The 23,541-nt window shown below is 45.4% G+C and overlaps 1 long non-coding RNA gene across 4 annotated transcripts in view; it reads right to left on the bottom strand.

Moving 5' to 3' along the window:
* Positions 1 to 23,541, bottom strand: part of LOC112676956 (uncharacterized) — a 93,278-nt gene that overhangs the window by 48,917 nt on the left and 20,820 nt on the right. For all 4 annotated transcript variants that reach the window (XR_007406125.1, XR_007406124.1, XR_007406126.1 and 1 more), the window contains exons 15-19: positions 22,021 to 22,147; positions 21,819 to 21,923; positions 20,867 to 20,978; positions 12,953 to 13,059; positions 9,736 to 9,857 (exon numbers count right to left, since the gene is read on the bottom strand). This is a non-coding gene — a long non-coding RNA (uncharacterized LOC112676956). The remainder of the gene's footprint in view (positions 1 to 9,735; positions 9,858 to 12,952; positions 13,060 to 20,866; positions 20,979 to 21,818; positions 21,924 to 22,020; positions 22,148 to 23,541) is intronic.

The raw sequence follows: 23,541 nt of genomic DNA, 5'->3' as shown, positions 1-23,541 counted from the left end.
ATCACCTTACTATAACCATGGAAGTCAACATGCATTTCCTTTTTTTTTTTTTTTTTTTTATTTTTATTTTTTTATTTTATTTTATTTTTTTATTTATTTATTTTTATTGGTGTTCAATTTACTAACATACAGAATAACACCCAGTGCCCGTCACCCATTCACTCCCACCCCCCGCCCTCCTCCCCTTCTACCACCCCTAGTTCGTTTCCCAGAGTTAGCAGTCTTTACGTTCTGTCTCCCTTTCTGATATTTCCCACACATTTCTTCTCCCTTCCCTTATTTTCCCTTTCACTATTATTTATATTCCCCAAATGAATGAGAACATATAATGTTTGTCCTTCTCCGACTGACTTACTTCACTCAGCATAATACCCTCCAGTTCCATCCACGTTGAAGCAAATGGTGGGTATTTGTCATTTCTAATAGCTGAGTAATATTCCATTGTATACATAAACCACATCTTCTTGATCCATTCATCTTTCGTTGGACACCGAGGCTCCTTCCACAGTTTGGCTATCGTGGCCATTGCTGCTAGAAACATCGGGGTGCAGGTGTCCCGGCGTTTCATTGCATTTGTATCTTTGGGGTAAATCCCCAACAGTGCAATTGCTGGGTCGTAGGGCAGGTCTATTTTTAACTGTTTGAGGAACCTCCACACAGTTTTCCAGAGTGGCTGCACCAGTTCACAGTCCCACCAACAGTGTAAGAGGGTTCCCTTTTCTCCGCATCCTCTCCAACATTTGTTGTTTCCTGCCTTGTTAATTTTCCCCATTCTCACTGGTGTGAGGTGGTATCTCATTGTAGTTTTGATTTGTATTTCCCTGATGGCAAGTGATGCAGAGCATTTTCTCATATGCATGTTGGCCATGTCTATGTCTTCCTCTGTGAGATTTCTCTTCATGTCTTTTGCCCATTTCATGATTGGATTGTTTGTTTCTTTGGTTCAACATGCATTTCCAAGTGTAATCTGGGCACCCATGTTCGCGACAGCAGTCTTCCTAAGAGCTAGAGATAGGCACAACCCCCCAATCCAGCATGGGATGAAAGGACACCTAAAATGTGATATGCACACAGGACAGAATGTAACTCAGCCATAAAAAAAACCCAAATGGCTCAATATGCTACAAAACGGATAGATCTTGAATAACCAATATGCTGTTTGAAAGAAGGCATAGGGAGAAAGAAGTAAATTACTTGACCCCACTTAAGGGATCAAATTACAGTAGGCAAACCCATAGACCCAGAAAATCGACACTCGGATGGCTGGAGGCAGGAGGTGAGGGGAGGAGGAACATTCATCTCTTTATGGGGACAGAGATTCCTTAGGATGGAAAGGTTTGGATGTAGATCAGATGGCAGTGCTAAGTACACAGCACCATGACTGTAAACAGGTCTGCGGAGCATTACTTACTTATTAATAATAGCATCAACAACGTCTATTTCATCACACAAAAATAACCATCCAAAGGAATAGAGGACACGTACGTAGCAGTATGTGTGAAGGCATGGAAGCTGAACTGGTCCTCTGACAGGTGAAGAAGTGGGAAGGTGGCTGGCCTTTACAGTGGGAAGGATGACTCAGGGGACACAGTCATGAAATGCAGAATGCATCGAATGTTTTGCATTTTGAGACTGACAATTGCTCACTATATAGATCCATTAAGCTTGAAAGCAAAGTCCAGATTCCTTTTCCTTCTTGCTCATCTGCTCTTCATTTCTTTGTCCATCGAGGAAGTTAGCCCAACAGCAGGTCGGGTCTTGCTTGCTCACTGTTCACACCTGAGCACCGTGTCCCCGTGTTCACCTCAAGCAAAACTCCCTAGGCCATTCCTGGGCAGCAAAACCTATTTCCTGACAGATACCCTGTGTCCTTAGATCCCACGGAGGGACCAGCCGAGGACCTTCCCACGGACGAGGCAGAGGAACGTGCCTCATCTCTCCCTGAGGTAAGCTTGCCTCTCTTTCTCTGAGAAGGAAGGTTGCTTCATTGGTTTCTACTTCAAGGAACACAGGACCAAATTTGGATAATACACCTGAGGGATGAGACAAGCAGTCTCCTTTGTGGGGAGAATGGTGAATGAAAGACTATTGCCAATGACAGCAGACACAAAAAGGGGGGTATAACAGGGCAGCCTGCCTTACAAATTCTGTGGCATCCAGCACCCTCAACAGCAGAAAGTACTTCCCTCTCAAAAAGAATTTTGGATCAGTTGATCAGATTGGATTTCAGAGATCTGTTATTGAAAGCTCAAGCATCTTTAACAGGGTCCTCTTTCACCGGAGCGGGGGAACACTGACCCAACCTTTGTGCTCCACCCAGTCTCCTTCAGTTCTCACCAAACAAAAGAGCTCTGCAAACAGGGTACATGATGGTGTGATCCTCACTGTTTTTCTCTTTTCTCCAATCGCAGGTGGATGCTGAGACTATCCAAAACTGTATGTATTTTAAAGTAACATTTTTGGCAGTGAAATCTCGTGTCAATAGAAGTGTGGCCTCTGATCCCGGATTCCTCCTGGGAATGAGGGTCCGGGTGTGGTGAGAGAAAACTGTCCACTAAAGCTGTGAGACCATGTTGTACAGGGCCTGGAGGAACTATGGCATGTAGGAGGTGATGGTTTGTGTGCATGTGTGTCAAAGGGCGTCTGTGTCCACACTAGCGAGTATGTGTGTGTCTGTGTATCTATGTGGTATGTGAACGTGAGTGTGTGATTTCCCAGGAGGTATTCCCACACTTGCAGCACAATCGAGGGGTCAGCTTTCCAAAGTCATCTCATCACTGTGACACCCCTTACATGCTCATCCCTCCCTCACCACAGCTATATCTGGAGGATGCTTCCATTTACTTTCCTGAGAAGGAGATGGGGCAGAGATGAATGACCCAAACCCTTGACCCCCCCACGTTGACAGCCAAGGTGGGAACCCAGGGGTTGGTCCGAATGTGGCTCTGGGCTATTGATGCTCACTAATCACTCAGTCATGGTGTCATTAGCTCTCAAAGTAGGCAGCAAAGGAGATCCAGCAACTGGGTCCTTCTCTCAAAACACCGATTCTACCAAAGCCCCCTACACGGCCCAACATTACCCAGAGGCCTCCATGGTCATGTAAACAAGGGCAGCTATAGGTGTACATATCAATGATTTGGGCCTGTCACTGGTGTTGAGTGCATATAGGAAAGGCCACATATTCCTGGAGAGCCCACAGATCCTGGACAGGGTGAGGCCCCATAGAGGGGAGCGCAGTCCGTACTTCCTAGCCACCCACATGCACACACTTGACTCCTGTCCTCATCCTTCCAAACTCCCTGACAAGTTCCCAGGCAGCCCCTCCAGCATCCTCACGCTGGCTCTGTGTCCTCCTAGCTCCAGTTGAGTCCCTGACTCAGGAAATTCCCAACTCAGAGGCGGAAGAAGAAACCTCAGCTCTCTCAGGTAAAGTCATTTTCTGCATAGGAAATGCAATTGATGCTTTCTTTCCATTTCCAAGGAATTAATTTCCTTGGCACTGCCAGTTAGTCCCGAGTTTCAATCACCCACTGATACCAAATTTAGAGGGGCTTTTAGAACCATCACCATTGGTTACACAACAAATGGCATCAAGCATTTTCTAGGAGTTGCTTTTCCTTCATGTCACATAGCTTGTTTGCTGAACAAAATGGAGCTATGAGATCTGACATTCAAATTTGGAGCCTTTCCTGCAGGTCACATTTACTACTTTTTTGTGATCTTTGACTCGAGGACTGTACTCCAAGTCACTTGCTAATGTCACCAAGAGAACAAAAGTCATGTGCAGATGTGCACAGAGGGATGTGATCCTCATAGTGTTTCCCTTTCACTAACTGCAGGAGGAGGGAGACCAAGATGGTTTATCAGACACTTCTCGAGGAGGAATGTGACTGATGCACAAGGTGGGTCTTTCCCCTCTGCTTTGGCCTGGAGAGCCTCCCTGATCCTGGGTTCCTACTGCGATGGAGGGTGGGGTGGTGGGAAAAAAATGACTGTCCAGTAAAAAAAAAGGTTGACTATGTTCTACAGACTCTGGAAGCAAGCAGGTCATTTAGGTATTGTGGCTTGTGTGTATGATGGCTGGGGGTTGGTCCTATGTGAGTGGATGGGACGTGACTGTGCCGGTCAGTGCGTTGAGTGTGTGTGTTCCTTCACGAGACATTTCCCAATTATGCAAATCAACCCTAGTGTCCAGTGATCAAAAGTAAACCTCACCCCACCGGGCACACTGCTTAGGATGCCACATTCCTCCCTCACCACAGCTGCACCTGGAGGTTTGCTTAGTATTCCTTTTCCTCAGAGGGGGATGAGTCAGTAACAAAGGGCACAACATCAGTCCTAGCTGGGGATGTGTCTCATGCAGGGTCCAAGCAGAGAAGATTCAGGAAGATATTTCAGAGTATTTCCTAAGAGCTTCATTATCCTTAAAAATAATGCTTTCAACTTATAAGCCCACACTGAAGTGTGAGGGGCAAATAGGAGCTCAAAGTAAAGCTTTGTCATTAACTTGGTGCCCAACACCAAGTTGTTGCAAATCGCCTACATGGCCTGGGCCAGGGCCAGGTAAAAGTACGCCAGTGCTCATGACAGGTGCCCCCACACCCAGTCACACACTTGCCACTGGCTGGGTGGCTCCTGAGTGAAGGGATCCCCAGTGACCTGAAGGACACCGGCATTTTGCAGAGAAAAGGACTGGAAAGAAATAGGATGTAGGCCTTGTTAAAATGCAGGGATGTCGGTTGGTTGAAAGCTTATATACTTAATTTTCCTTATGATGAATGATTAATGAACAATTATAAAACTCAGCGGAGGTTTCCTTGGATTGAATGAGCCTGCAGCAAAGTGTCTTTGAATCAATTCCCATCTTATGGATGAGCTGAGATGCAGGTAGGAACGGTGCCTGTTGAACCGGAGCAAAGCAACGGTCTTGAAGAGGTCCGCAACGCAGTGGAGCTTTGCTGAACTTCAAAGCGGCGCCGGGCTCACAGGACTCTGTCTGTAACAGGCCCTGTGCGTTTGGGGTTTACCCTCTTTCAGACAGACTATTTCATAAGGATTCGATTCCCTGTAGGAAGGAGTCAGAGGCAGTGTTTCTACGCACTTTCCTGCTCCTCTCCTCGGACCTCCTTCCTCCAGCTAAGATCGCCTGGCATCAGCTCGGTCCATCTTGATGACCTCCCTGCCTAATAACATACAAAGCCTCAAATTATCTACATCCTCAGGAGCATTGCTGTGGGGTTCACTTTCGGGATGCCTTTTCATTCTGTTCCCTGTTGAAGAGGGTATCCTTTCCCCATCCTGTGGTCTCCTCAAGGATTAACAAGGCATGAACGAGTGAATTTATTCTGGAACTCTCTATTCTGCTGCAGTGTGTCCCTACTTTTATGCCAGCACCGTGCTGCTTGCCTAGTACAGCTGTCTCAGGTACTTTGAAATCTGCAATAACCAAGCCACCACCTTCTTCTTGTTTCTCAACAACGTTTTGGCTATTTGTGTTCCTTTGTGGTCACATTTGCATTTTAGCAGGTTTTCCATTTTTTTAACGTGACATTGTGACTGAAGGCTGTGACATCGCCTCTGGGGGCCATTTATCCTAGAAACGAGGTGTTCACCTCAGCCTTTTAGTGTTCAGTGGGCTCACATAGTGCCTGGCACCTGTGTGTGTGACCAGGACAACCTACACGTGGATGTTGCTAACGGGCCAGCAGTTAAAGCAGGAGGAATGAGCAGGGGTTATGTCTTGCTCGTTGTTGGACGCTAGTGCTCTGCAGTCCAAGGGGAGTCTGTCTATACTCCATCTGTCACAATCATTACCTCGATAACTACATGAAAACGATTACAGAAAATAAACCCTCCAATGCTCACTCACCCTAGCCACATGTCAGGGGTCTCCATAACTGGTGGAATTTCACATGCCACATTTGGAGGGGAACAGTGTAAAGGGCGAGTAGAATGGACATGATGAAGTGGATTCCACAGCTGCTTGGTCTCACTGCAAAATTCGAAACTGTGATCTCTGCCCCGTTGAAGGTCTCTGACTCCCCTAAGCACAGTGCACATCTGAGAACACACCAGAAAGGTCAGGCAGGTAGATGCCGCATGACCCGCAGAGAACTCAACTAGAGTAGGATGAATGGGTGAGCCCCTCCCTCCAATAACAGGATTGCTCATGCTTGTGTTCCTACAGATTTGTGTCTGGAGAGCATAGACGGCTCCAGCAGTGGGGAGGAAGACTCGGCAGGTAGGGAACAGGGCTCAGGTAGGGAACAGTGGCAGAGGGCTCCTGGGAACCTGGGGGTGCATCTCCTACTCTGGAGAATGCAGAGGGTGGGCAAGAAATCAAAAATGAAAGGGAAATACTGGCTAGCAATCTGATTCGTTCATCTCCTATTTTACTGACGTCATAGGACCAGAAATTGTGTCCAGGGGCCTTCGGTGTGTGCCGCATTTCTAATCCCCCTCCCTGGGTTTGCTGTCTTATGATCTATCCCATACAATGTGCACTTCCCACCCTTCTCTGCTGCCAAACGTCAAAGCTTGGTTTTGTTGCCCAGCACCACTCAGCAGTCGTGTGGCAGAGATTGGGTATCGTTCTTGTCATTGCCCTATGATGGACATGACCTGGGTGCCAGAGCAACCCTCTCCCAAATCTGAGAACCAGGAAACTAAGTTGTCATGTGAGCTCAGAGGTGGATGAGAAGGAAACTCTGTCCCGTGTAAGATACATGACGTGTAATGGACCTTCATGCTCCTGACCCATTTCCCATACCTTAAAGTCGACTCCCAGAGTTGGAGATGTTAAGGGGCATCTCCCCTACGGTCACTACATACATGCCTGGGTTGCTTAGGTCATGCCAGCTTCACCACACAAACCAGTTTGTCATAAACATGCTTCCATGAGTGAGAGGCCACATACTGAAGACCTGGAGATGCTCCTTGGCCACAAGGCACCTACCGGCCTGTGTGAAGGTGTGGCTGGGCCCGCTTCTCTCTCTCTCTCTCTCTCTCTCTCTCTCTCTCTCTCTCTCTCTCTCACACACACACACACACACACACACAGTCTTTCCCAAGCATCCCTCGGACCTGTCACCGAGAACGGCCGAGGCTGAGGACAGAACATATGCTAGCAGCGCTACAGGGTCACTGTTCTTCTCACCATCCAATTCTCCAGCCTCACAGCATAGGCCTTGTCCCCCTACACCCTCCTGATGCCCACCCCGTCACCTGTCCTCAGACCTGCACCAGGGCCCTACCACCCTACCCTCCCTGTAAGGTTCAGCGCCAGGCCTGGCTGGCACCATGTGTTCAGTGGGCTACCCTATTGGATATTTTCCAGCACTTCACTTGAAAATTCAGGGGGAATTTTGAAAATTGACTACCCTCTCATTTCCACTTCTGCTCTATAACACTTCTGGGAACAGATGAGGTTGCTTAAGGCGGGCTCGTGTGCCAAGAAAGACCATCTTGTCCCAAGAGCAAACACTGGATATGTGGACACGTGTGGCACCGTCTCATTCAAGTTCCCCAGCCATCCCAGACCAAGATAGTTTCTCCTCACACAGAGGGTTCAGGGGATTGACTGAATGGGTGCCAGTATATCTCCTGCCAGTCCTTGGCTACCAATATTTAAGAACAATATGATTGTTGGAGGATGGAAAGGGGAAGGAAATGGAGAGTTGTTAGGAAAGGAGGAAGGGGAGTAGGGAGAGAGAAAGGTCATGTCCTGGTCACACTGTCACAGGGACAGTACCTCCCAGAGGAGGGACAGGATGACACACACATCATTCCTAGGCATGGAGAGAACCTACGGGTGGGACACGCAGCTGGGAGACGAGAGACCCACTTCCACCCTGTAGACATGAAGGGACTAAGTGCAGGGAGGCCCCAGGGCTGAGGATCCATCATCTTGAGGTCAGAGTCCCTCATCCCAAGAGGAGCAAGCCATGGGTTCTCACCCCTGCTAAGTTTCCATTTCCTTTCCCATGGCCATGCCAACCTCATTGCTGCCCTGCGCACTGGAAGACAACTCCACGGATACCGGGGATTCACGTGAAAGGAGCAACACTGTGCCTGTAATTAATTCTTCTCCTCCACTCTCTCTTTCACCTCCTCGCTCTGCTGCTCATAAGCACTTGTTCCTAGCTCTTCCCCAGCTCCCACCTTGATGATGCCCACCCTGAAGACCATTGTCTGCTGCAGGCATTGGGTCTTGGCACCTGCTCCGTCTATGGAATGATGCTACAGCCCTCTTTACCCCTCTTTCAGCATCACACTGACCCTTCACCACTGAGTCTGGGGATCAGACCTGAACAGCCCAGCAGGGAGTGGGGCTGGGGTCAGCAGGATGGAGTCCACCCTGTAGGAGAAGCCTAGGGAAGGGTACCTGCTGGGTGACCCCACTCAGTGTCCCCACTCCCTGCTTGGTTATCTGTGGTCATGCCCGATTCTGCCTCCCTTTCAGCTCTCAAGAAGCATCCCTTCCACGGACATCAGGGAAGCAGCGAGGGAAGAAATATTTAAGTTGGAAGAAAAGGAGGAACTAGGAACAAGGTGAGTTTGGCAGAAATAGAGGAAGCAACACAGGCACATGTTCTCTATCACCTCCCTGACCTACTTGTTGGCACCTCAGGAAAACCACCCAAAAAGCCTGGGTGCTGCCCTTCTGGGCTGAGCAATAAGAGGAGACAAGAGGAAGGCCATGATCCCTACAGGCGCTGAAGGATGACCTGAGTACATCTTACAGGGAATGGGACTCAACCCATAGAGGCCCTGAGGGGGCTGAGCCATGACCAGCAGAAGCTGCTGAACCTGGAGGGACAGGACTCAAGAATGTCTGTGCACTGCGCCCCTGTAGCAGAGGGCCCCCAGAGTTGTGCACCCCCTTGTTGTGCAGGACCCAGCCCTGCCCTTCCTACTGCTAATGGCAGCAGACAGGTTGCCCCAGAACATCATTAGTTGGGGTGGTGGCCTGATCCCACACTTCAGGTGTCTGAGGAATGAGTGAACATCACACAGAGCCCCAGGGCCATGCGAGCAGCACAACTCAACTCGACTAGGGGTGCATCCCTGGGGCACAGAGCAGACCCGGGCATCAAGCAGGGACATGTGGATTGCCACTCAATTGGGAGCTGCCCATATCCCGGGGTCTCCTGAGCCTCAGCGAAGCCTTGGAGGATGTTGGGGGGTAACCTCATGCACCGTTTCACCATGTGAGTGTGAGGCTCTATCGATTGTTCTCAATCTGCAGGCGGCCATCGGGGGGAAGGACCCGCCGTCCACTCCCAATTTCACCCATGTCCATCCCTCAGTGTGAGCACCGTGCAAAGTCACTTCCTGTGCGAGACCAGAGCACATCATCCCTGCCAGGCTGCCTGCAATGCTCATGGGCACAAAGTCTCCTCCACAAAATGGGCAGGTTGAGGGCTCCCCGAGACAGTGGGAAAGGCACAGCTAAGCAGGAGGAGGACCCGGCAGTCACAGTGGGCCACAGTCAGGGAAGGGGCCCCCGGGACACTGGGGATATAGCCTTCATTTAGCCCCGGGGGCCTGGAGGCTTCACTTTGCTCATGCCACACATGCGTCTTGCAGGCAACCTCCACCCCCAAATCCTCAGAAGGCAGGTCCAACAAGAAACCCTAGACTCCTAGGTAGAGCTGCCCCAAACAGCACAGCACTCCATCTCCTACAACTGCCCCTGATGTTTCCCGCAGCAGCACAGCAGGACAGTCTGACCTCATCCCAGAAGCTCCAGATTCGCCTGAGGTCCTCAGAGATGGCGAGCCACGAGATGCCTCGGCCTAGGTATGCAGCTTCGGTGGGGACTCAGAGGCTGGAAAGGCGTGAACTGGATGCACCTGGACAGAAGGAGAAGAAACACGCCTGGAGGATCTGTTCCCCTGGACGTGACATGGCAGGCCTCCCCAACAAAAGACCTTTGTGCTTCTCACAAGCAGCATGGATCCCAGAGGACATGACAAAGGGACCCTCGGAGATGGACACCACACCCAGAGCGGGGGGTCCTCATCACTGCTGATGATGGACACTCTGAAAAGGAAGCAATGATACAGGCTGTCAGGCATGCATTTTTGGGGTGAGACTGGCCACCTGGAACTGCGTTCAGCAAGCAGCCCTCCTGGCTTTCCGCCTGTCTGCTGGAGGGGCTGTTCCTCCTCCAGCTCTCCGGTCCTCCCCTGGGGGGACCTGTCCTCGCAGTGAGCGGCGGCCTGGCTCCCGTGGTCGAGGGCCAACCTGTTTGCAGGGTGGCCACTAAACGCCTCCCGTCTGGGACACATGTCTGCCTGCCTTGATTCCAGAGGCTGTCCCAGGATCCTTCTCATAACCATCACTTACCTATCCCGATACAAGCTGGTATTTTGGCAACTAGTAAAAAAGATCACTGGCTAACTCATCGGTTGGGAAAAGAGCGTGCAATACAGTGGAAGCTGCTGGACAACAAGTCTTGTCTGACCCCACACCCCCGTTGGAAAGTCCCGAGTCTCTGACAGTTTGGGTAACTCCTCACCCTTACTTTCCTTATTTTCTTTGACAATGTCACAGCAGGGAAAATACTATCATTTTCAATGTTTATTAATGTATTCCTCACACAATTTTAATGATTATTAATAGAACTATGAGTTAATACACTTGATTAATGTGATTGTTTCTGCTTTTATTTGTAAGGCCTTTTAAATAATAAGAATATCCCAAATTGCAAAAAAAAAAAAAAAGGCGGCAGGTGGGGGTGACTGGGTGGCGGTCAGTGAGGTGGGCACTTGGGATGAGCACTGCATGTTATTCTGTATGTTGGCAAATTGAACACCAATAAAAAATAAATTTATTATGAAAAAAATAAAAAAAATAAAACCCTTAAAATAAATAGATAGATAAAACTCAAGCAAGCAAACGAAAAGCTGATTGGGAGGAGAAAAAAAGTAAACAATCTTGTGGAGCCAAAGACTTATTAATGTACATGGAAAGAGGACAAAGATTTGGTTTCTAACTCCAAGTATCAAAATACCTTCTCCATGAGGCAGTCCTGAAATTTTATTTTATAATCTTGATCTTTGTGGTATTTCAAGAGATGACATCTCTTAACTTTAAGAATGTCACAGAAGATTAATCCCATTTACACAAGATGAGTACTTCTCTGAGCAGTCGGTTTTCAACCTCAAGTCTTTTGGGTAGCTGAACCAACCCATAATTAAAGCGGTCTTTTCTCTGACATCGTAACTTTAGTTTTCACATGAATAATCCCATAAAGTTGCTTAGCTCCACTTGGGGGGACAGACACCGTAGAAAAGCCAAACTCAATGCCAGATACCATCCTTGTTACATTGGACTATTTTGAAGGTTAGAGTTATCAGTACTGGTAGGAGAGAGGACTAGGAGTAGGATCGGGCTGTCCATTGGGGTGTAAGGAGCCCTGGGGCCAATTTCACTTAGTGACCACCCCAGAGAGGGGTGATGTAGAGAAGGCTCGTTCAAATTATCCTTGAAGTGATAAAGATTGGGGATGTCACAAGAAGACTAAAATTATCCTAGGGGATGGACTTTGAGGGTAGTATACAACTCTCTCAGCTTCTATTTGAAGCAAAATGGTCTGCCCCTGGCCCCCAACAATAGAGAACCAGTGCCTTGGTGTGTTGGTACAGTGCAGCTTTGAGCAGCACACATGTGCATTATACATTTAGGGAAGAGCATGCTAACTACCTTGGATGTTTCGGGAGATGCCAGCACTATGTGCTCAGCCCACTGGATCTCATGCCACTAGACACCAGGGGTGGGATCTACATGTCTCACAGGGTCAGGGGACAAGGTGCTAGTCCAACTAGCAGACTCCTTTCAGCTCCAAATGAAAATTATGGAACTGAGATACTGTTTCAATTCTGCTGTTTCAATTCACATTTCTCTTTAGAGATCACTCTAATGACTTTAAGATGCCTTGAAAGCCTAGAGCAGTATATTCTTAAATTGAGGGGTTATGAGACGTTGATTGGTCTTTTGTCCGAGTTTAAGTCCCAGTGTGCAGCCAGTCCTCTAGGGATTCCAGTTCTGGTAATGGGTGTAGTGCATCTGTAGGTGGGCTCTGAAAAATATGCTGCTAAGAACGGACTGTCTACCCTGAACTGATTCATTTCATATGTTTTTAAAGATACTATTTGTTTGAGACAGAGAACAAGAGAGAGAGAGAGAGACCTTGAGCACAGAGGGGGAGAGAGAAGTAGACTCCCCACTGAGCAGGAAGCCTGACTCAGGGCTTGATGACCCATGATATTATGACCGGAGCCACCCAGGCTCCTCTAGTTTCAGATCTTTACCAACAGGTAATCTCATTATCATTAAAAGCCAGCTGCGTCCTTGATCATGTGGTATGGGAGATGAAAGCCTGTCCCCTCCTAATTCTAACCAATGTGTCATTCTCACGATTTAGGTGGTCAAGAGAAGAAAGGGAACGAACTTTTTCTGAGTGTCCACTAAGAGCCCATCTCTGTGCCAGGAATGTTATATATGATACCTTGTTCCACCTAATTTAATTATCGTGATTTTTAACCATAGTCCACATATAAGAAAACAGAGGCTCAGAGATATTAAGTAAATCATATAGAGTCATAGTGGGCAGGTGACAACAACAGGATTTGAAACCATGTTTGGCTGACTCCAAGACCATGACTTTATGGATAAATAGCAATGACTTCTCAGGAGTCCCTAGCAAATGCTACCAAGGAATTATAAGAAGGGGTCCTAGCTTTGCTAACTGAGAGGACCAATGAGAAAAACAACAGGCCTTTAGCATCTCTTAGCATCATTCTTGGCTCCCGTGCCCGACTGATACTGTTGGTGCCTTTTGTTGTTTCAGTGGTGTTGTTTCCACGATCCATTTGAGCCACCCGGGCACCCCAGGATATTTTTCTTTAACCCAGTGTACCTCGGTGCCAAATTCCCAACTTACCTCACTGACCATATATCCTTTACGTCTTTAGCGTGTTTCAGGGCTTTGGTCTGTTTCCCAGCATGATGGTGGGGTCTCTCTTTGGTGGCAAGTTCAACATAAAGATACTAAATGATCAGAGAATAGGGATCAGATGTTATAGAGACAAAACATTTGTTATTTAGTATTCAGTCATTTTCATTCACTTCTAACCCTTAAATGGGAGTGTCTACTTGTTTTCGTCCTGATGTTTTCACGTATGATATGCATTTCTTTTCATTTGTTTCCCTGTTTCACATTCAGAAACACATACACACACACCCAAGTCACCTAATACCCTTACTGTTGAGTGTGGCCTGATCTAAATCCATGTGATAAAGAATGCCGATGGAAGAATGAGAGGATTCTAACAAAGCTCTCAACACATTCTCCCCCCATTTTGTCTGAATGCATAAAAGTGGTCACGAACAATAGATGGGTCCTACAGAAGGAATCAAGCAGTTCGGTCCACAGACCGTTCATCCACCCAATGACGAAAGTTGTACACGATTTAGAAAGACAGACGTGGTATTGCTTGCTTAGGTAAAACACAGCCACAGTTATGATGGCCCCAAAGAGAATTGCTTGAAGTTAAGGGCCACGAGGCTGCATCAAGGACAACCCAGTGTGACAATCTGTTGCTGGGCTGCAGTGGGCAAGTATACATAACCACCCACTGTGACGCCAGCGCTGCAGGTTTGTGAGGCTCTGCTTATGAATCTCGCCTGACTCTGAAGCTTCTGCCCTCGCTTGGCTCTTCAAAGATCAGGAGTATCAGGAACTGAGGTGAAGACTGACTTCTGCTTTTTGCCTGCAGCCCTGTACAATACCTGGACATAAAATAGTCATTATCATTATTTCTGCTTTATTTGCATGTTATGGTCTCTGCTGAGAGATGCCTTTACTGCTTACTTCATAGAGAAATCGGGGATTGTCCTACTGTCCTACTGCAACAATCTTGGTTGCTGCTCAAAAAACCAATAATATATTTACCTCCTTAGCCCTCCCTTTCTTTTATCCTTTTTTTTCTTTTCTTTTCTCCTTTGTGTCAAACGAAGACACATTCTGTAGCTTGCCCATGATTCAAGCCTCCTACTGTGTTCTTGGGTCCTGCTCTCCCCTGTCCCATTCTAGGAGCCTCTGCCAGCAATTATCCGCTTCCCCTCTATATCTTCTCTATATCTTCGACCTTCCTGTTTCTTCAGTCCTTCATCTGCAAACAAAGTTTGCTCCCTTCCTTCACTAAGCCTTTTCCAATCTCTACCAATGATTTTGTTTCTTTCTACCTTTCACAGCCAAGCCGACTACGTATTTCTTCTTTTTCTCCTTAATTAATTTCTCAAGGTAACAGTATGGCTTCCGTGCAACCACACCAAGGTAGTCACTGTCCTTAGGACCGCCAAAAACTTCACAACGACCAAATGCAAGAAAGGTTCTCTGTTGCAACTGAAACTGCTCAGCTGTTTCATTCCTGAAAATGTTCTTCCCTGCTCCCCATCCTGGTGCTCTCTCCTAAGTGGCCTTCCTAGGAACTCCTCCATCTATGGTTCTGCCCTTCCCCAAGGTTGCCACTAGCTGGAGTCAGGGTTGGCTTCTTTTACTGGATACGTTCCCCTTGGGTAATCTCGTCTGTTCCTGTGATTTCAATCATTAATGTGAGATGGAGGATTTCCAAATGGATATATCCAGTGTTTCTCCTAAGTCAGGCCCAAATTTTCTTTTCTTTTTTTTTTTATTGGTGTTCAATTTACTAACATACAGAATAACCCCCAGTGCCCGTCACCCATTCACTCCCACCCCCCGCCCTCCTCCCCTTCTACCACCCCTAGTTCGTTTCCCAGAGTTAGCAGTCTTTACGTTCTGTCTCCCTTTCTGATATTTCCCACACATTTCTTCTCCCTTCCCTTATATTCCCTTTCACTATTATTTATATTCCCCAAATGAATGAGAACATATAATGTTTGTCCTTCTCCAACTAACTTACTTCACTCAGCATAATACCCTCCAGTTCCATCCACGTTGAAGCAAATGGTGGGTATTTGTCATTTCTAATAGCTGAGTAATATTCCATTGTATACATAAACCACATCTTCTTTATCCATTCATCTTTCGTTGGACACCGAGGCTCCTTCCACAGTTTGGCTATCGTAGGCCCAAATTTTCAAAAATGTTCTGAACTTAACCATGTTCAATGCAGAATTTTTTATATTATCTCCATCTCCAGCCCAAATTTGCTTCCTTATCTATTTTCTCTACCTTGCTAAAAGACTCCTTGATCTCCCCGTCATGCAGACCAGACACTTGGGGGAGTCATCCTAGACTTTTCCCTCATTCCCACAACAAATGATCACGAGTTCGGGGCTCCTAACTTTGTGACAGCCTTTAAGTCTGACCCACCTTCTCCTTTTTCACAGATACAGCCCTAGTTCGGCCTCTTATATCATTTCTTCTCAACACATCTTCAAAAGCCTCCCAAAACACCTCCTCCGTTGGACCACTCATTCATCTTTCACAAGTCTGAGAAGGAGATTTTCTTAAGGCTCTGATCTAATCATATCTTAATGCTCAGAAAGAATTCTTTTTTAATTAATTAATTAATTAATTAATTAATTTATGATAGTCACACACACACACACACAGAGAGGCAGAGACATAGGCAGAGGGAGAAGCAGGCTCCATGCACCAGGAGCCCGACGTGGGATTCGATCCCGGGTCTCCAGGATCGTGCCCTGGGCCAAAGGCAGGCGCCAAACCACTGTGCCACCCAGGGATCCCGCTCAGAAAGAATTCTAATTCCACATATGAGAAAGGTCATATGATATTCGTCTTTTTCTCTGCATAGTTCACATTGCTTATGCCCTTGAGGTCCATTCAAGTTGTCACAAAGGGCAAACTTTCATTCATTCTGATATTTGTAGCTGCCTCCTACAGGATACCTCTTAGTCACTTGGCTCTGAAGGTCAAGGAAGCTTGTGCTCTTGATCCCATGAAACTCTTATAACAAAGAACACCCAGAAAGGAGCTCATAGCCCTGTCTGGGGTCTGATTTTTAAAACTGTAACCAGGAGACACCCCTCTAAGATCTAGGTCTGGTGGCTGGTATGGCTTACTCTTGTGGGTCCCCTAGGACTGTAACCAATGGAGAAAGAGTTCTTCAATAGCAACCATCCCCCAGGGCATAGCTAGAGAAAACAGAGTCAGGAGCTCAGTCTTCCTGTAAAGGAGGCATGTTAGCTAATCGTTGTGACTGCAGCTTGAGGGGCAGGCTTCTAATTAAAAATGCATCTTGGGGCGGACTATAATCCTTTTCAGAGAATTTAGAGGACATATTCTATCATCGTCTTTAACCCTCTGGTGTGCTTCACAGTGCCAATATATCCTGGAAGGAAGATTTCTACACACCTGGTCCCTGGTTTATGCAGCTGCCACAGGGGATACCCCTTGATTGCCTGTCACTGGTAGCCTGGGGGGCTTGTATTCCTGAGTTCCACAGGACTATGGTAATTGGAAGGACAGTTTTTAGCAGGCTACCACCCCAAAGGCACTGCACAGACAGCATACTCGGGCAAATTCCCAGTCTTTCTGAGCAGGAGGCCTCTTTTCTTGTCCTAGATCTTTGGCCTGAGGGGTAGGTCTTAGGTCTGACACACATCTAGTGGTCAATAGAGCTGCTAAAAAGGAACGCAGGGTGTTGAATGACCTACAGTATTCATTCATGAATGAATGAATGAACATAGTAAGAATGTCACAAGAAGATGGAAAATATAGGAAACTATGGAATAGAAGACACAGAGCTGAATAATACAAAACTGAGCTGAAAAATACACTAGAGGGTTTCAACAGAAAATTATAGATAAGGCAGAAGATCAATTAACTTGAAGATAAGACAGGGAGCTCACCTAATCAGAACAGCAAAGGAGAAGGAATGAAAAAAAAAAGTGAAGATAGCCTTATAAACTTGTGGATAGCATAAAATGGACTAACATTTGCATCATAGGGCTTCCCAAAGTAAAAAGAGAGAAAGGGACAGAAATCTTATTTGAAAAAATAATGGCTGAAATACTAAATTCCCTAACCAGGAGAAAAAAAACAGACATCCAGATCTAGGAAGCACAGAGGGTTTCAAATTAGGGGATCCCAAAGAAATAAACACCAAGACACATAATAATTAAAATGTTAAATTTAAAGACAAGAAGAAACCATTAAAAGTACCAAGAAAAAAATAATTCGTTACATACAATAGAACACACCCCTCTCCCTGCGCCCCCCCCCCCCCCGCCATAAGAGTATCAGGTATTTTTCAGCAGAAACTTTGCAGACCAGAGGGAGTAACACAATACATTCGAACGGCTGAAAGAGAAAACCTTCTGACCGACACTAGTCTACTTGGCAAAGTTATCATTCAGAAGTGAAGGAGAGAGACTTTTCTAAACAAGCAAAAGCTAAAGGACTTTCTCACCATTAATACAGCCTTACAAAGGATGTTAAAGAAAAAAAAAAAGCAGAAACAACCCAAGAGATGCTAAAGAGATTTCTTTCAATTGAAAAGAAAGGGTGCTAATTAGTGTTTAGAACACATATGAAGAATAGTTCTCACTGGAAAGGTGCATATGTGGTAAAAGACAAATAATAAAAATAACTGATTACAATTAAGTAAGGGATACACAAAAGAAAAACATGTAAAATGTGACATCAGGAACATAAAACATGGGGGGAAATAATGTTGAGCTTTACAATGGGATCAAACTTAAGTTGTTATCAACTTAAATAGACTGTTATAGAAGTTGCTTCACGATAGCCATAAAGGAAAAACCTATAGGAAATATGCAAAAGATGAAAAGAAAGAAATACAAGCATACCACTAAAATAAATCAAAGCACAAAGGAAGAGAGCAAGAAAGGAAGAAAGGAAGAGATCAAGACTATACAAACAGCCAGAAAACAATTAATAAAATAGCACTAAGCCTATAATACATAATCAATAACTAGTCAAAATGTAAATAGACTCAATTCCCCAATCAAAAGACAGAGTGGCGAAATGGATTAAAGAACAAAATCTACCAGGGCACCTGGGTAGCAAAGTCAGTTAAGCATCTGATTTTTGGTTTAAGCTCAGGTCATGATCTCAGGGATGTGGGATTGAACCCCAAGTCAGGTTACATGCTTGGCACAGAAACTGCTTGAGATTCTCCCTCTCCCTCTGCCCCTCCTGCTCACGCTTGTTTGCTCTTTCTCTAAAATAGGTGAATAAATCTTTAAAAAATAAAATAAAAATTAAGACCTATCTGTATGCTGCTTACAAGAGACTCACTTTATATGTAAGGACACAGAGAGACTAGAAGTGAAGAGGTAGGAAAAGATATTTTGTGCAAATGAAAACCAAAAGAAACGTGGAGGAGTAGCTATACTTATATGGACAAGACAGACTTTAATAAGAGACAAAGATGGGCATCATATAGTGATAAAGGAGCCAATTCAACAAAACATATAACATTTGTAAATATGCACCCAACATAGGAGCACCTAGATATATAAAGCAAATACTAACAGACCTAAGCAGAGAAACAGCAATACAATAATAGCTGGAGACTCTAATTTCGCACTTATGTCAATGCATAGATTATCCAGACAGAAAATCGATATGGAAACACTGGCCATACAGTAGACCAGATACTTAAAAATATTCCATCTAAAAGCATCAGAATACACATTCTTTTCAAGTGTAGGATACTGAACAACAACGGGACAAAGAAGAAATCAAAAGAGAAATAAAAAAAAAAATCTTGAGACAAATGAAAATGTAACATACCAAAACTTACGGAATGCAGTTCTAAGGCGAAAGTTTATAACAATGCCTACCTCTAAAAACAAGGACATTTTCAAAAAGCAGCCCAACTTTACACCTAAAGGAACTTGAGAAAGAAGAATAAATAAGCCCAAAGTTAGAGAAAGGAAGGAAATAAAGATCAGGGAAGAAATAAAATACAAACTAAAAATACAATGGAAAAGATCGATGAAAGAGCTGGTTCTTTGAAAAGATAAACAAACTCGACAAACCTAGACCTAGACTCACCAACTAAAAGAGAAAAACTCAGAATGAAAGAGGAGATGGAATACTGGATACCACAAAAATACAAAGTATCAAAGAGATTCCTATAAACAATGATGTGCTACACAAACCGGACAACTTGAAAGAAATAGATAAATTCCTAGAGGCATACAACACCCCAACACTGAATGATGGTGAAATAGAAAATCTAAACAGACCAATGATGAGGAAGAAGATGGAATCAATCATCAAAAACCTCCTAACAAACAGAAGTCCAAGATCAGAAGGCTTCATTGCTAAATTCTACCAAACATTCAAAGAATGAATACCAATCCTCTCAAAGTCTTTTAAAAAATAGAGGAGGTGGCTCAGTATTTTATCATGCTCACATCATTGTTCCAGTGAGGCAAGTGTGGGAGAAAAGGAATGACTAAAGGATAGCCAGTCTTATTCCTCAATGTGGATGCACAAGACACACAAAATCCTAACAGGAATTGGGAAAAGGAGAAATGGAAGATTTAAATAATTCTGAATCCAAATAGCCAAGAAAAATAAAGGTATTTCAGAGATCCCAATAACCATCTCAAGTTACCATACAATGTTTTACGACGTGGTAGCTGGAGGACAGGCGTGCTACTTAAAGCAGTGCTTTCCAACACTGGCTGCATATTAGAATCATTATTAGAATCATTATGGAGCAGCTAAAAGCACGCAGATGCCTACATGCAGAGAATCAGAAAGTCTGCTGTGAGGCTGGGGAGTCAGAGCCCACTCAAGGGAGGTTTAGAAATACTTCCCAGGTGGTTCTAATATATGGCCAGTACAGAGAAGCACTTTGCTGAGATACAAGAACCTAGGCATTCCTGGCTAAGTGCTGGTGCCAGGGGAAGGGATGCAGGTAAGCTTTCAGCAAAGCAAATGGGCTCAATTTAGCATTTATGAAAGCTAAAGAACTTATCACCCTCTGCCGCTAGCTCACTAGGAGTGTAGGAAGCTGCACACCCCCACCCCCTCACTGCAGGCAACCTTTGGTGTGCCAGGACATCTTTAAGTCTAAGAGCATAAGTGATTCCTAATAGGCAGCCACTAAAACTATTGAAAATGGGGAGTCAGTCAAGTGGCCTGACTGCCAATGTGTGGCTTCGCTCAGTGAAGTCTGATGAAGCTACACGACAAAGATGAGTTGAACGAGAATAGCCAACTCATCTGTAATAAGAAAAGCATTTACATTTGTGGAACGCCCTTACCTTTAGAAAGCACATTTAATCACTGGCCAACATGGACATCTATTACAGCCAAGGCACTATGGGACACACATCTAAATAAGACGGGGTCCAACCCTCAAGGAACGAGGAATGGAGGGGAGAGCACAAGATCTATACCCAACTAGCTGTGATAGACTGGAAGCCCCGAGGCCAACTGACAATGAAACAAAATAGTTCAGAATTTGGTGTGTGGGCTGCAGAGCAGGGAGCCATGAAAGACTTTTCAAATGGCACCACCAAGGTTAGGGTTTCTGATGACAGGGATTAAAGAGCAAGTTTTGAAATAAATTAAATAAATTTGGTTTGGAGACCACAACAATAGTGTAACATAGGCCTTTCCAATTTATAAAATTAACTCTCTGCAGCTCCAGTCACAGGTAGTCAAGTACCAACATCCTTATCTTACCAAAAGGGGACAAAATAAGGAAACTGAGGCAAAACAAGGTCAACTGACTTGCTTAGTTAGACACGGTAGGCACTCCATAATTACATCAGAGGGGAGACTTTTTTTTTTTTTTCTAAGCGCAGTTGCCTGTTTGACAGAGGAATAAGTCAGTTGCAGTGACAGGTTCAGCATCCTTACCTCGCTCAGCTGTGTCTTCAGTTCCTGTACTTTTCTGTATTCTGGAGTGTCAAGCACCACTTGGTATCTGTCTCACATCTTCCTCGCCTTATCAGTGTACAGGTAGTTAGACCTAAAGAAAAAAAAAGAAAACAGAAGCACAAGTTAATCAGTCATTGAAAGAATTATATTGAGGCTGGTGACGTGGTAATGGAAGCTGTGCCAGGGTAGCTATGTGTCATGAAGATGTGCACTCGCCCAGAACTTGCGCACGTGCCAGCAGCGGACCGTGTCAGGAATGTCACACAGGAAGCAGCCCAGTCCCGAGGATCTGCAAGTCCTCCTTATATTAAATCTGTGTGGCAGAAACAGAAATAAAGCTGGCCAGGATTAAATGCAAACCAGGAACCAATAAGAGTAGTGAGACCTTCATGTTGATACAGGTTTCATTTTGGTTGAACACGTCCACCCTATACTCTTAGTTGGCTTGCACTCAAATGAATCACAGGTTTTTAAATTTAATCCTGAGCTAAGGAAAATATTGCTATTTGTTGTTCTTATACTGATGGGAGGAAAGCATGGATTGAATGGAGTGGCCTTTCAGGAGATGGAAACATTTAAGGAGAAACAAACATGGGAGGAGGAAGTTGCTAATGAGGATGGGCGTGGGGATGAGCAGGAGAAGGATACTACATGGGACCCAGGACGAGACGAGGTAGGGTGAGGGGCCGGTCATGGTTCAGTGTTGAATTCAGAGTGGTGGCCAGCAATGCTTGTAATTCCTAAACGTTCTTCCTACTACTGTTTCCGTGGTTGGAGAAATGCGGGGTCCCGCTTCCACACAATTTCACCTCCAAGCTGTATACCCAGTGTAGGACTCAATGCAGCAGGCAGTTCAAAGATCACCGGTTGGCTTACATGTACACAGCCCCTTGGTAAGAGCTTTTCTGAAAGACCCAGACGAGATGCTTACATCACTGGTGATGTCTCCCACGTAGCGGCAACGGATCACTTGGGGTGTGTAAGGCAGTGAGATCACGTGGCCTTGCATCTTGAAGAAGTCTGATTTGTAGATCAACTGAAAAAATGGCCCAAAACACACACATCAGAGACCACATGGCTGACATTCCTCCCGGGGTGCCACAGCCTGCCCTCTCTCTTAAGAAAATACTCACCTCACTGACAGCCTCTTGTGTCTTCTTGACTTGGCGGATTTCAGGTGTATCAGGAGTTGTGTGAATCTTGTCTTTCAGTCTGTGGTACAATTGTCAATACACGTGGATGGAACTGGAGAGTATGATGCTGAGTGAAATAAGTCAATCAGGGAGGACAAACATTTTATGGTCTCATTCATTTGGGGAATATAAAAAATAGTGAAAGGGAATAAAGGGGAAAGGAGAAAAAAATGAGTGGGACATATCAGAAAGGGAGACAGAACATGAGGGACTCCGAACTCTGGGAAACGAACAAGGGGTGGTGGAAAGGGAGGTGGGTGGGGGGTGGGGGTGACTGGGTGACAGGCATTGAGGGGGGCCCTTGATGGGATGAGCACTGGGTGTTATGCTCTATGTTGGCAAATTGAACTCCAAAAAAAAAAAAAAAAACTGTCGATACTATCTCTACACTGGAAGCAAAACCACTGCAGGTATTTAGTGTGGGAAGATGAGGGCAACTGTTGACTAATCAATAATCAAATATTCTACACAAAGAGCCATTAGAGGAGCAATTAAGGATCAAGGAAGTGTCTGACAGGAAAAAAGAGGAAATGGTACTTATTTTAGTTAGGTGAAGAATTCTGAGCATAAAGTCTTCCACATTCTATCAGATGGTTGGATATGGTCAGATATACAGGCCAACCATGTATATAGAAAACCAGGGTCACGAATTAGACTAAAATGCAAATTCATTAGTAATTGTTTCATAACGAATCTCAAAAAAGGAATTAATTTACATCATAATCTGTGAATTGGGATTGACAATGGCATTGCCAAATACAAAAAGACGTCACCGATGGATACAAACACCAAAATGGTAACAAAAAGGACCCTCTCATTCCTTGATGATACAGAGATTTCTAACTAACATATAGTACAAAGCCGTGGCCTCTGAAACTCAATACCCCCCCCCCCCCCCCCCGCAGAATCAACATTCACTGTACCTCACTGGTAACATTGTTCACCCTCTGGACATGGACAAATGGGATTTCTTTAGGGCCAAGTGTGTATCTGTGTGCCTTGATGTGTTCCCACTCTTCTCTGTATTTGTACTGGGAAGGCAGAGTCAGAACGAGTTCGCTGCTGGGTCACAAAGAGTAGCTGTACATTCCTCACACAGGAAGGAGCTGCTGCTTACATTTGAAAATCACTCTCCATGGATTAAGTACAAGAAAAAGTCAGGGACAAAATGTCACCAGTAAACAGGACCTTGGCAATTATTTTCTTGGCTATATAAGCCAGGTGCAGAGAGGAATAAAATTCAGTGTTGCCTAGAAAACCTGCTGGCAGGCAGCTATGAAAATAAAAGGGAAACCGTGTGTTTTTATGTTTTTTAAAAATTTTTTCTTGGTGTTAAATTTGCCAACATAGAGAATAACACCCAGCGCTCATCCCATCAAGTGCCCCCGTCAGTGCCTGTCACGCAGTCACCGCCAACCACCGCCCACCACCCCTAGTTCGTTTCCCAGAGTTAGGAGTCTC

This window comes from Canis lupus, chromosome 26 (genome assembly GCF_003254725.2).
Source record: "Canis lupus dingo isolate Sandy chromosome 26, ASM325472v2, whole genome shotgun sequence".
In the NCBI taxonomy this organism is placed as follows: domain Eukaryota; kingdom Metazoa; phylum Chordata; class Mammalia; order Carnivora; family Canidae; genus Canis; species Canis lupus.
The sequence above is the reverse complement of the archived record's forward strand: the minus strand, read 5'-3'. Positions and strand labels throughout refer to the sequence as shown.